Source organism: Ictalurus furcatus, chromosome 5 (genome assembly GCF_023375685.1).
Source record: "Ictalurus furcatus strain D&B chromosome 5, Billie_1.0, whole genome shotgun sequence".
NCBI lineage: Eukaryota > Metazoa > Chordata > Actinopteri > Siluriformes > Ictaluridae > Ictalurus > Ictalurus furcatus.
The window spans coordinates 33881789-33896061 of NC_071259.1; the positions used below are offsets into that span (position 1 = coordinate 33881789).

A 14273-nucleotide genomic window follows, 5' to 3' on the forward strand; every position below is an offset into this window, starting at 1 on the left:
ATAACAGTGTGTGTGTGTGTGTGTGTGTGTGTGTGTGTGTGTTAAAGTGTTTTATTTCGATTTCACACTTGTGTTTTTTTCTTGGACTCACAGTGGCGTTAGCTGTGAGCATTCGGGACGTTTGGCGACGTGTGAACTCTGAGCTCAGGATGCTCCACAGATCCGATTCCTGATCCTCCTGAAACGCTGCTCTGGGTTTTGGCTTAAACAGAACCGTGGTACGGTCCGGATTGTGTGTGTGTGTGCGTGTGTGTGCGTGTGTGTGTATGTGTGTGTGTGGAAGCTCTCCGGGATTGGTTCAGCTTGTCATGTTACTTCCTGTTTAAAGTTAGATGATGAGTTGTGAGGGTCAGTGGAGGAGACAGAAGGTCTTACTGGTATATAAACAGAAACTCTCTCAGGACCAGAGCCCTGTGATTAGCTCAGCTCTGTGATGCGAGTGCGTGCACTGAGAACATCGTGAAAAACTCACGTCACTTCACGTCCCTTGTCTTCTTACACGAGAAGACACGCTATGCATCCTCAACGCTACTACAGGAAAATAATATTTAAAACCTAGTGGCTAATGTTTAACAAAACAAAACTGCATGCACCAAAGTGATGTACAGAATCGATCCACTGTCCTGAGAAACGAGTGATTATAAGCCCCGCCCCCTGACGAGTGTGAAAACTAACTGCAAGTGCTCAAAGTATTTCAGTTATTGTCCTGATGATTAAAATGTCAGTGAAAAAACCCAAACTAATCACAACTCATCAGATTCAGTCACTGAAATGGCAAAATCATTGTTTTTTTTCTCATTTTTAATCAAAATGTGAGATTTTTCTCAGTGAAAAGTCTGATTTCTGACTGCACCGATGTGTAACTTGCTAAACTGTGAGCTAACAAAACCTCAGCAAGTCCTAGCTAATGTGCTTTAATAAATACATCATTATTAAGTATCATTCGTGCAATTATTATTAAAAACTTTCAGCTAATTTTATTTGAACAGCAATTTTGTCACTAAGCAACTTTACAGAAATCTGCATGTAGATTTAGATCAAAGGAAAATCTCAATGTAGCAGCTGCTGCTAACGTTTTAGCTAACGTGTTTAAGTGAAGTCTCTGTAGCTTTTACTAAAACATATAACCAAGTTGCTAAAACAGGAAGCTAAAGCTTTAATGTGTAATTCGATCTAAAGTGCTAGCTGAGTGTAATGTATGTAATTATTCCTCACGGTGTTTGGTGAAAGTGTTTAAGTTTAGTGCTAATGCTAAAATCCTAGCTAAGGACACACACATGTTGTTTTATTGCTAACGTGTTTAAATGTAGCGTCTCATTACTGCAAAAATATTAAGTGTAATGCATTCAAAAATAATTAAGGAGCGTATGTAGATATTTATTTCACTGTTTAAAAAATATATATTTAGCATTTACACATGTAGCTAGTGCTAATATGCTAGCTAAGACAGATAGATTTTATTTTGGTCATGATGGATGATGATGTAGGACACACACTCCAGCACGACGTGTCTCTGAAGACATGATAACAGGACCAGGCTAAATCACGGGTTCTAATTATAGTGCATGTGTGTGTGTGTGTGTGTGTGTGTGTGTGTGTGTGTTTCATGTTCTTCTGTTTGGTCTCTGTTTTTGTTCTTGTTTTCACCCACACACTGTGGCCACACTGCAAACATTCATCTACAGTCTGCATGTGTGTGTGTGTGTGAGTGTGTCCTTTCCATAAACCCACATACACACACACACACACACACACACACACACACACACAGTGAGACTGACTGTGTAATTTACTCATATAATGAAAATATTTATGTTACAGTTCAGTCAAAACTTTTTCTCAGACTAAATACAGCCTGCACACACACACACACACACACACACACACACACACACACACACACTAACAAGTAACTAATGTGCTAATATAATTTCCTGTCACATGACTGTACGAACTGTACCTCCCACATTCCGACTTGGGAAAATGTTCACCTTGATCTCAGACTGAGAATAAATATATTTGGAATTTGGGGAGATGTTTGGGTTCCTCTGCCCGATCGTTGGCTTCCTCAGCTCCGGTGACCGCCTGACCTGCAGGGTTTCAGGGTTTCCTGATTCCCAAGACACCTGACCCAGAATCCAGGAAGGATTTATTAATGAGCTGAGGATTCGGGTCAGGTCTGATGGGAGTCAGGAAACTCTAAAGCCCTGCAGGTCACCAGCGCTGGAGCTCAGAGATCCTGATCCAGGTCGAGGTCAGACGGATCCTCAGCACTGAATCCAGCTCAGTACAGAGGCTTCTGATGAGATTATCATCTCATCATGGATGTAGCTTCAGTGTAGCCATGTTCTTGTAGTGAAGAGTCGTCTCTCTGAAGGAGCTTTAGGTGTTTTTTTCAGCTGTGTAATGATTTTTGGAACTGTGTCAGATCTGAGTAACGTTCCTGAAATCTACAACTACCAGTGGACTCATCGAGGGGGACTGAACACGGCTAGTCCTGAAGTTCAGTGTAGAGATCTGAAGCTCAGCGTAGAGATCTGAAGCTCATTGTAGAGATCTGAAGCTCAGCGTAGAGATCTGAAGTTCAGCGTAAAGATCTGAAGTTCAGCGTAAAGATCTGAAGTTCAGCATAGAGATCTGAAGCTCAGCGTTGAGATCTGAAGCTCAGCGTAGAGATCTGTAGCTCATTGTAGAGATCTGTACTTCTCAAACAGTGGATGCAGCATGTAACAGTGGTTTCAGGATCTTCCTTGAGTGCTTTTGCAGGTTCTGCTGCCTTGGTACTTATCACACCCCAATCTTATCCACACTGTATTGGCTCCCAGTAAAATTTCTCATTGATTATAAAATACTATTATTGACCTATAAAACACTGAATGGTCTCATGCCACAGTACCTGAGTGAACTTGTGGTCTTTTATGATCCACCACGCCTACTTAGATTAAAAGGTGCAGGATGTTTGTTGGTACCTGGAATAGTGAAGGCTACAGCAGGGGGAAGAGCTTTCTCTTACAAAGCCCCACAGTTATGGAATAGCCTTTTTATTTTTATTGTCCCAGAGCAGCGTTACAGAAATATATAAATTCAGGATATAGATGTTAAATGTATGAATTTATCTCTAATGAGCAGCCAGAGGCGACGGTGGTGAGGAAAAACTCCCTGAGACGATATGAGGAAGAAACCTTGAGAGGAACCAGACTCAAAAGGAACCTGTCCTCATCTGGGTGACATTGGATAGTGCAATTATAAATAAATACACCCCTTCTATAAATGTGCTAATACTACATGATCAAATAGTGCAGTTGTGTAAGCAGGAAATTCACTACAGTTTCTACAGGAAACTGTTCATTGTTCACTGATGGAGACTCGAGTGCAGAACTGTTTGTGGTAATTGTAGTGTTAAAGCTATCACAGCATAACTGTTCATATAGAGCTCTACACTAATTTCTATTTCATGAGTCTTAAACCTCACGACAAAGAAAACAGAGCAATTTAAACCACATTAAATAATGGATAAAAGCTTTGCTTTTCTTCCTGTCTACCTCTCTCTCTCTCTCTGCCTCTCTCTGTCTCTCTCTCTCTACCCCTCTCTCTCTCTGTCTCTCTCTCTTTGTCTCTCTCTGTCTCTCTCTGCCTCTCTCTCTGCCTCTCTCTGCCTCTCCCTGCCTCTCTCTCTGTCTCTCTCTCTCTTTGTCTCTCTCTCTGTTTCTCTCTATATATATTTCTCTATATCTCTCTCTCTGTCTTTGTCCCTCTCTCTCTCTCTCTCTCTATATATATATATATATATATCTGGCTCTCTCTGTCTTTGTCTCTCTTTCTGTTTCTCTCTCTCTGTCTCTCTCTTGGTGGAAAAACACACATGTGGAAGCAGTTTTGTCGAGAGAGAAAGAGCGCTGCTGTTTTATAGATTTGTTCTGCACGGAGGATGCAATTCCAGCCAAACTCCACACACACACACATACGCACACACACACACACAGAGAAATGTACAGCCACAACTATAAACCGGAACATCTGTCATGCGTGATTTATGCATCTGCATATTCCACATAACGATAAGATATTTACGAGGTTTGATTTATGATGAAACAATTCTCTGCTTCACTGATTCCTTCCTTTAACCTTCGACTTTAAAGTGACAATTTGGTCAAAAATCTAATATTTTTACCCCAAATGTAGCTGATCAGAAAAAACGTTTTTGGTGTCTGAAGTTTGCTAACAGGAACTGGAACCGGTGTTTAGCATCTAAAGCTAATCTGCACAGCAGAACTGTAATTGCCGAGCGTTAGCATTAGCGACGGTTCTTCAGACCCGAGTGTGCTTTCTCTCCTTTTGCTCCGTTCGTCGAGTCCGAGAGTCAAATTCATTCTTTTGCTTTCTTTGATAACTAGTTTGGTTGGATTCTCATTGCACATCATTAAACAACCCAAAATAATAAATAACATTTAATAAAAACACACCCAGCAATTATTTTCTCTAAATCTTCAGAACACGTCGTTTCTGCAGCACTACAGCTCTCGCAATAAATCTACAAAACACACGCATGTTTGATTCACTTCCTGCAAGATTCAGATTGGACTGAGAACACCTCGCTCAGGCGCTCTCGGACCCGAGCGTGATCGCTGTGTTCTCACCTGACTGAAGAACCGCACTGAAGAGGAGAACACACCAGGGTTCTGTTCAAGCTCAACACTGTGTGTGTGAGAGAAAAGTGAAAACCTCAGCTCCATGATTAAGGCCTGCTGTTATTCCTTTTATGACCATATACGGGCGTTTCCTTTATAAAGTAATGTTGACTGTCGCTTAGGCGCTTCTGATATAATCCGTGGTTGTGTTGTAATTTGGGTCTTTACTGATGGAAATGAAAAGGCTCAGGTGACTCTAGTCTAAGTGAGGTGTAACACATTCCGGGTCACAGGGAGGAAGGTGAAGGCGTTTTTGTTTTTGTACCGAACAAAGTGTCAATCATTTCAAATTAATTTTTCATACACAATTAGTTTAATTAGTGCAGTGTAATATCTAACAGATTATTAATCCAGCTGGTCAGACTGTGTGGATTTCAAGAACACTTTTAAGTCACCCCGCCTCAGAATGATTGACAGGTCATAAACAGGTCTCTCATGAGTCACCACCTCAGCCACTGACATCGCAGGTGATGACATTATCACTCCTAAACCACAGTGAAGGAGCACACGACAACATGAGTACACTTCTCTACCATCAAACCTGATCAGCAGTGCACACACATGTAACACCCAATCACACACACACACACACACACACACACACACACACACACACAGTACACTGCAGTACAGAATCAGCGCTGGATAAAACGGTCAGTGATCTGCTGCCTGCCTCAGAAGGTCCACATGGTTCTATTTTGGTTCTGTTGGACTGGACACTATACACATCGATGTTCTCATACTGTTTACTTTTAGCAGAATGTAAGCATTAATGAAGATTTGTTCAAAATCTACTTTTCAAAAAGTACAATATGGCGTCCCACAGGGTTCCAGTTAAGGTCCTGTGTTATTCTCCATTTAAATCCGTAGCAGAAGAACTGTGTTAAAGACAGAAGTTTTCATCTTCTACAAACCAGAAATGCTGATGTTCTCAGTCTGCTCATAGTGGGATATGCACACACACACACACACACACACACACACACACCAATCATTCAATCAATAATTTACATAATGTTCTGGATGAAATTAAATATGTTAATAAGTATGAGGAGCAGATCTGTCTTCTCAGTCCTCAAAGTTTTCATCAACTTTGCTTCTTATTAGCTACATGTTCTCCGTACTTAAACTCCTGGGACAGAACCACTAGTCCACGCTTGGCAATGTTTCTGAGATAGATCAAGCACTCAGCGTACATTTCATCTAACAGGGTCCTTCGTAAACCTTCGACCTCCATGAAGAAGAGAATTCTGTACAGGCTTGAGGAAAGGGGAATCCTGTGGGAGGAAGAGAGCGATTCTGCTTCTCCTCTCGTTCTCGCTCTCCTCACCTCCTCTGACATATTTTTACACAAAACAGGGAAAGCGAAGGCGCTCTGTACTGGATGGTCTAATAAGTCATTTATGAAACAATAACCCTTAAGCAGATAAGGAAGCACACATCTGCCCTGGAACCTCCACACATACTCTCTTACCAAGAAGTTCCTTTAGCATCTGCATGCTTGTGCCAGGTTCCATCCCACCTTCTCCACATAAATCAGCATGTTGGTGGATTCCTGAGCTTCTATCTCCACGTACATCTCACCAGTTCAGTAGCTGACTGTGAACACAGCGTGACTTTTCCAAACTGGGACGGTACAGCACAGGTTTCTTCTCTGACCTGGACCCTACGATGTGATCAGAGTTCCTCTCTATAACAGTGGGAGAGCGGCTCTTCATATGGACGTTTTTTGAGGAATCTGGAATGATGTGAACATACCCTGTCCATTTGCATGCTCCTACAGTGAACACCCTCAGGTGGAAGGAGTCATGGATCAGAGTGTGGTGTTTAATATTAACAACATCCTGCGGGTATAAACTGAAATCGCTGAAGTGAAGGATTTCGTAACACAGAGCCATCGATACTGTTACTATTCCTGCACAGTTTGGTTCTGCTGATCATCTCGTGAAACATAACCACCAAGAACAGCTGGACACGTTGCTACGGGATCTACATTCATGCAGCGTTGTGTTTAAGGCCTGCTGTTATTCCTTTTATGACCATATACGGGCGTTTCCTTTATAAAGTAATGTTGACTGTCGCTTAGGCGCTTCTGATATAATCCGTGGTTGTGTTGTAATTTGGGTCTTTACTGATGGAAATGAAAAGGCTCAGGTGACTCTTGTCTAAGTGAGGTGTAACACATTCCGGGTCACAGGGAGGAAGGTGAAGGCGTTTTTGTTTTTGTACCGAACAAAGTGTCAATCATTTCAAATTAATTTTTCATACACAATTAGTTTAATTAGTGCAGTGTAATATCTAACAGATTATTAATCCAGCTGGTCAGACTGTGTGGATTTCAAGAACACTTTTAAGTCACCCCGCCTCAGAATGATTGACAGGTCATAAACAGGTCTCTCATGAGCCACCACCTCAGCCATCAACATCGCAGGTGTACACATACACATACACACACACACACACACACACACACACACACACATACACACACACACATACACACACACGCACACACACATATAACACCTGATCAAACACACACACATACACACACAACACACACAGACATACACACACACACACACACCAACTTTCTCCATCGCATGCCTAGTGTATGTGTGTGTGTGTGTGTGTGTGTGTGTGTGTGTCTGACATAAACTGAATGTTTCCTGCTACATTTATCCTTCAGCAGTAGGTCAGAGGTTAACACAGTCTTCTTTGACTGTTTTGTCTGACCTGTCTACAGCATGTGTGTGTGAGAAAGAGAGAGAGAGAGAGAGAGAGAGAGAGAGAGAGTGTGTGTGTGTGTGGTTGAGTAACTCTAGATGAACATTTGCTGGTAAAGTTTATAAAGAAAGAAAAAAAAAACAGATGAAACAAATGAACAGTTATGAAACACATTATATTCACTGTGTGTGTGTGTTCATGACACAGAGCCAGACCATGACGTTAGTGTGTGTGTGTGTGTGTGTATGTGTTTGGAAACATGGAACTCCTGCAGCTCTGAACACTCCTGTGGGACGATGAAAGACTGGAGGAGAGGTGGAGTTGGCAGAGGAAGCGTTTCTCGGGGATGGAGTTGTGACCTCAGTGACGGTTGGAGTGAAGTTTCCTGAAGCAGCGCTGGTGATGAAGTGGAGTTTACTGTAACACACACATTATATCCACACTGCTGTTTAATGCTCCTCATGCTGAAGCTCTGACTGAAGCTGAAGCTTCAACTCCTTCTGCCTTACTTCTACACCTACATCATCTATACCTCACACACCAAACTTCTCCATCACACACTCCAAACTTCTCCATCACACACTCCAAACTTCTCCATCACGCACACCAAACATCTCCATCACGCACACCAAACCTCTCCATCACGCACACCAAACTTCTCCATCACGCACTCCAAACTTCTCCATCACGCACACCAAACTTCTCCATCACGCACTCCAAACTTCTCCATCACGCACTCCAAACTTCTCCATCACACACTCCAAACCTCTCCATCACGCACACACACCAAACTTCATCACACTTCAAACATCTCAACCACACACACACACCAAACTTCTCCATCACACACACACCAAACTTCTCCATCACATTCTGCCTTTGTGTGGTGTTGTTTAATGGGGTACTGTATATGATGGTCTGAGTAGAATCAGTATGGAGTTATCTACACTGAGTCTCAGAGTGAGAGCGCAGCTACAACTCTCATCTAAAATACACCAATCAGAGGACGGCTCACGGCACAGCTATGGATACGGTAACGGATATGGAGAAAAACAAAACATGGACAGAAACAATCTCCTCGAGCTCACTGTGTAGAGTGTGTGTGTGTGTGTGTCTGATATCAGGAACACGCTGGTTGATGAGGTAAACAGAAGGTAGTGGTGATGTTTAATCACAGGTCTATCGTTAGAGGATCTACATGGTATAATCAGACATGGAGACACACACTATCACACACTCTGTTATAGACTTCACACACACTTTATTCTACAGGATCTCCTCCAGTGTGACGAGGAACCATCTAATTATTAAAGAAAATATTCAAACAGAAGATCAGGAACATCAGCGCTGATGAAATATGAATGTGCACGGAGTTTCTCTCGAGTTTCTCTGGATGTTAGCGTGCTGTAAGGGATACGCCTTTCATGGTCTTGCTCATGAGGAACATTTGTGGAAAAGCTGATCAGCAGCCTCTGTCTCCAGTTTGTTGCAATCCGATTTATTTTGTGTAGCAACATCAAATTAAAACCAGCGACTCTGTGATAACGAAGGAGTCGCTCCGGACGACTCGGCGTGTTCCACTACACTGTAGCTTTCTGTAAAAGTCTGCTTTTTATTTGGAGCTCTGTTCAGCTGGGACATGATAATGTGAAACACTGCTTCCACTAAACCCTGTGGGGCTGAACACACACACACACACACACACACACACACACACAAACACACGATGTCCCACTACAGCGAAGACCCTCTCAGTGTTACAGGGAGCAAGAAAGAGAAAAATATTTCCCAGAATCCCCCCCGCGATGATCAGGTCATCATGCAGAACAGCGCCTCCGGAGCCGAGTGGATTTGGGACAAAGCCGAAAAACCTTCAGAACAATTCTTTGTTTTGTCACCAACAGATTTCAGCAAGAACGTGAGATCAGGACGCAGGAGGAGAGTCAGTGTGTGAGAGCATGCAAATCACATTCATACCATTACACAACTCTGAACAAAGTGTGTGTGTGTGTGTGTGTGTGTGTGTGTGTGTTATAGTAAAATACAGAGTGGCGTGTTATTGTGGAGTTACTGTTACTGCCCTGAAGTGCACCACAGCAACTTACCAACAATTACAATTTCTTATTTATTAACCAACAACACGTTGTACTTTTTATCCGTTTATAGTTACGTTTAATGTGAAACAGGTTAGTTCCTGTTGTCACTTATGTTATAGCAGCTATAAACTCGCATTCCCTCATTAACCCTCTCTCTATTCTCTCCCTATTCTCTCTCTTTACTCCCTCTCTCTATTCCCTCTCTCTATTCCCTCTCTTTATTCTCTCTCTCTTTATTCTCTTTCTTTATTCTCTCTCTCTATTCTCTCGAGAAACCGTAAAGAAGCGTAAACTCCTCGGTCCTGAAGATGCCGTGCCTGTGTGTGTGCGTGCGTGTGTGTGTGTGTGTGTGTGTGTGTGAGCTTCATGCTTCTGTCATGAACATGGAGAGAGAAGATCTGCAGAAGATCAGCTTCAGTTCCTCATCACTGTACAACAGCAGCACTGTAACTGACCCCAGTGTTATTAATGCACTCCTGTCCTGTCCTACTCTGTTTCATGTTGTTCTGTGTGTGTGTGTGTGTGTGTGTGTGTGTGTCCTTTCCTCTACAACAAGCAGTGCAATGCATTTTAACCTAATAAAGAACCATAAAGAAAAAGAAAAAGAACTGGGAGAGAAGAAGAGAGAGAAAGAGAGAGAGAAAAAGAGAGAGATTGTGTGTGTGTGTGTAGTGTGTGTGTGTGTGTGTGTGTGTGTGTGTGTGTGTTCGCTTCATTCTCGTCCCTCCAACTTCCTTCATCTGGTTTCTGTTAACATTCCATCTCACACAGACACAGCAATTACACTCTACAGCTCACCGTGTGTGTGTGTGTGTGTGTGTGTGTGTGTGTGTGTGTGACAGGGCACTCCCACACCACTCCTACCCAAACATGCCACATTCCTCAATTCCATCCATCCGTTTCCCCTGAAGGAGGAGGGGAAAAAAAGGTGTGTGTGTGTGTGTGTGTGTGTGTGTGTGTGTGTGTGTACTGAACTTCACTACCAGTTTCTCACCAGACAGAAATGTAGAGTTTCACACTCAGTCTGGCAGCACAGTGTTTCTGTATAAACTTGAGATTTAATTGGAGCAAAAATGTAAATAAATCTAACAATAATAGAGTTTAATCTTTTCTTTCCAGAATGTTAATTCTCTGTGTGCTACATTGAAAAAATACGATCTCTAAACTGCTAAAAATTGAGGAATCGTTCTGTTTGAAACTTTCACAGCTTGACAGAAGCATTAGTTAGATGTTAGCGTTTGTGCAGCTGAACATGTCACAACAACGTTGGAGAAATGTTTAGAAACGTTGGGTAAGAAAACGTTCTTAGAACTAAAAACTCCTAGAACTGAAACATTCAGAAAACGTTGGATAACCAAACAGTGTCTGCTGGAAAACCCAAAAAATATAAAATATTATTGTCACTCTAAAGTTTCTCAAGAAAATGTTTAGCAACAATAACATGCTATAACACCAGCCACTGAGGCACATGGCATTCAGTTTCTCTTTAGATCACAAAGGTGAAAGGTATATATATATATATATATATATATATATATATATATATATATATATATATATATATAAAAGCAGGCAAGATGCTTCTGAACTTCATATTTTTAGCTTCAGAATATTCCAAAATGCTTTTGTATTTCTCCTTTGCTTTTTTATCAATTCAGATTAACTTTAGTTCTAAAATTAATTAATAAACCACCCTGAGTGACTAGCCTGAAGTATTGCCTGAAGTACTGCTAATACAGATCACTACACGCTTTTTGAAATCAGTGACAGTAAAGGAGGATGATGCTGAAAAAAATCAGCAGGTGCCATAATTTATTATTTTAATATATATTTTAATCACCTAAAATCATCTGCTACCCTTATTGAAATCAAAATTCCACAGCTACACAACTTAACCAGAGAAAAGAGTGTGTAGAATATTGTGTAGAATATTGTGTAGAATATCGAGTGTGTAGAATATTGTGTAGAATATCAAGTGGGTAGAATATTGAGAGTGTAGAATATTGTGTAGAATATCGAGTTGTAGAATATTGTGTAGAATATTGAGAGTGTAGAATATCGAGTTGTAGAATATTGTGTGAATATTGTGGCTTAGTGGTTAGCACGTTTGCCTCACACCTCCAGGGTTCGATTCCCCCTGGGGCCGTGTGTGTGGAGTTTGCATGTTCTCCACGTGCTGCAGGGGTACTCTGATTTCCTCCCCAAAGACATGCATGGTAGGCTGATTGGCGTGTGAGTGTGTATGTAGTGTGCTCTGCGATGGACTGGCACCCTGTCCAGGGTGTATCCCGCCTTGTGCCCGATGCTCCCTGGGATAGGCTCCAGGTTCCCCCGCAACCCTGAAGAAGGAGTAAGCGGTAGAAGATGGATGGATGGATATTGAGAGTGTAGAATATTGTGTAGAATATCAAGTGTGTAGAATATTATAGAACACGACCTTCTATACTGCTCCAAGTTTATTGAGACAAGGAACCAAGGAACTGAGGAACCAAGGTTCTGTATCACACAGCAATGCTTTAAAAACACACAGGAATCCAAAAGGATATATATATATATATATATATATATATATATATATATATATATATATATATATATATATATATATATATAGATAGATAGATAGATAGATAGATAGATAGACAAACAAGACTGGGCTAATGAGAACCAGGTGAGATTAATTAACTACCATGACAAAAAGCTGACACGAACAAAACCATGCCCATATAAGGGAAGAGTTGCTCTAAATAGGACAGCTGGTGTACAGTGAGAGTGGGTGGATATGACATTTGTGTTTCCCTGTGTGATAAACACTGCTCTCTCTGCTCTTTAATCCTGAGGTCACTCCAACCACTTTTGTTTCGGTTGTAGTCCTGACTTTACCCCTATCCCTACATTGCTTGATTACCTTAATGTGTTCACCTGTTCTGTGTCTCAGCTTGATTAGTTTGGTTATTTCTACCCTGTTGTTTCTGTTCTGAGTTGTGAAGTCTGATCAGGATTTTCGTCTCGTTAAGTCTTGAGTCTTGGTTGTTTCCATGTATCATAGTTCTGACTCTGCCTGTTTCTATGTGTTGATATTATATCTGATATTACATGTGATATTACATGTGCTGTCTGTGTTGACCCCATATACGGACATATACGAGTTCCTCATTCGCCTAGATTTTGCTGATGCTGGTTTTGGAAATTTTCATGTCCAGTGCACCAAGCAAACTTCATAACATCAAGGTGGAAGGATGGTGTTTAGCTACATCTGTCCAAATTACCAAAGGTTATCTGCATACCAATGCTACTGCTGGCTAGCGCTTGTCTAACTTGTTAATTTCTGTAAGCAGCAATGGAGGAGAACTGAATGAAAATGTTACTTATCCAAGAGTGAAACCTGAAAACATTCTTTCAATAATGAGCAGTACTTCCTAATGTAAGAACATCTTACAGTAAGTAGGATCTTCTGTTCCACAATCCATTACTTCAACCCAGATATTCAGGATCCAGTAGCCTAAAAAGTTAAGACAACAGCTGTGGTGTTGAAAGAAAGTCTCAATTGGGTTTATATCTTGGGAGAAACCTCAGTTAGACAACAGAACCTACACCATCTCCTCACTGGGTCCTCCACTCTCCACTTCAGGATTGAAGTGTTTAAGAATTTAAGAATCCAAGATTCTAATAAAATGTAGAAGAAGGAATCCTCTACATTTTGTTAGAATCTTGGATTCTTAAAAAGTTTGAATTCACTTCCAAGAACAAGAGTTAGATGCTAAGACCATGCACTGATTTGGAACCTCTGTTGTAGTGTTCTACATAGAATGTTCTAGATTTGATCTTAAGGAAGCATTTTCATAAAGCTTCATTTAATTATTCTTGAGGAGGTGGACTTCAGGTGTCCATGATTAAGAAGATGTTGGGTGAGGAGCTGCACACCCATAAACTGAAAGGTTAAATCTAGATATCTAAGGTTCTCTGGGGTAAACCCATAAAAGTTCTGTCTAGAATTCTACAAGTGGGTTTTCTTTTTAGGGAAAATTCCAAGTAGAACCAGTTCTGGAAACTTAGAGCCTTTTATTTTCCAAAGAACCCTCAAGGAACTCTTTATGTAGATCTGATTGGCCAGAAGAGATTTATATTTTATGAGACGTGGGTCAGCCAGATTGAGCGAGTGCCAATATTTTATTGCTCTTTTTTATGTGCATGTGGAGATCCTGCCAGATAACACTCCAGATAACACACACGTGCACACACACACACACACACACACACACACACATATTATATACAGGTCTCCGCTGTTATTCTGAGAGAAAACATGTTTGCATTCTGAGACAACACTGTCTTTAGAGGACAGACAGGTGGGGAGACAGACATGAGGAAGAGGTGGAGTGATAGAGCAAGGGAAGAGAGGAGGGGAAAGAAGGAGAGGAAAGGAAGGAGTTAAAAGGATGAGTGGAGTTTAACAGGAAGGCAGACGTCGGGCTCGACTCCAAACAGATGTTCAATTGTTTCACAGGCTGAAAAAAACTGGAGTGAGTTCAACATGAAGAGAGAGAGAGAGAGAGAGAGAGAGCGGGAGGGGGTGGTGGATGAAACAGAAAAGAGAGAGGGATTGCAGCTGCAGAAAAGAAAGGAACAGACAGATGGAGAGAGAGTCTATAGCAAGTAAAGAGGAAGAGAGTAGTATGTAAAGAGAGGGAATAAGGCTCTGCACAGGAAAACAGTACTCTACAGTATCTGTCCGTCTGTTCATTCTTCTGTCTGTCCATCT

The 14273-nt window shown here is 41.4% G+C and overlaps 2 long non-coding RNA genes across 2 annotated transcripts in view; both read right to left on the reverse strand.

The window, feature by feature from the left end:
• Positions 1-7571: 7571 nt before the first annotated feature.
• The window catches only part of LOC128608255 (uncharacterized), a 33890-nt gene continuing 27188 nt past the window's right edge, over positions 7572-14273 (reverse strand). The window contains exon 2 of the long non-coding RNA XR_008386037.1: positions 7572-7832. This is a non-coding gene — a long non-coding RNA (uncharacterized LOC128608255). The remainder of the gene's footprint in view (positions 7833-14273) is intronic.
• On the reverse strand, positions 11374-13590 carry LOC128608254 (uncharacterized). The gene is made up of 3 exons (XR_008386036.1): positions 12951-13590; positions 12639-12839; positions 11374-11850 (listed from the first exon to the last, which is right to left on the reverse strand). It is a non-coding gene; the product is annotated as an uncharacterized LOC128608254 (long non-coding RNA).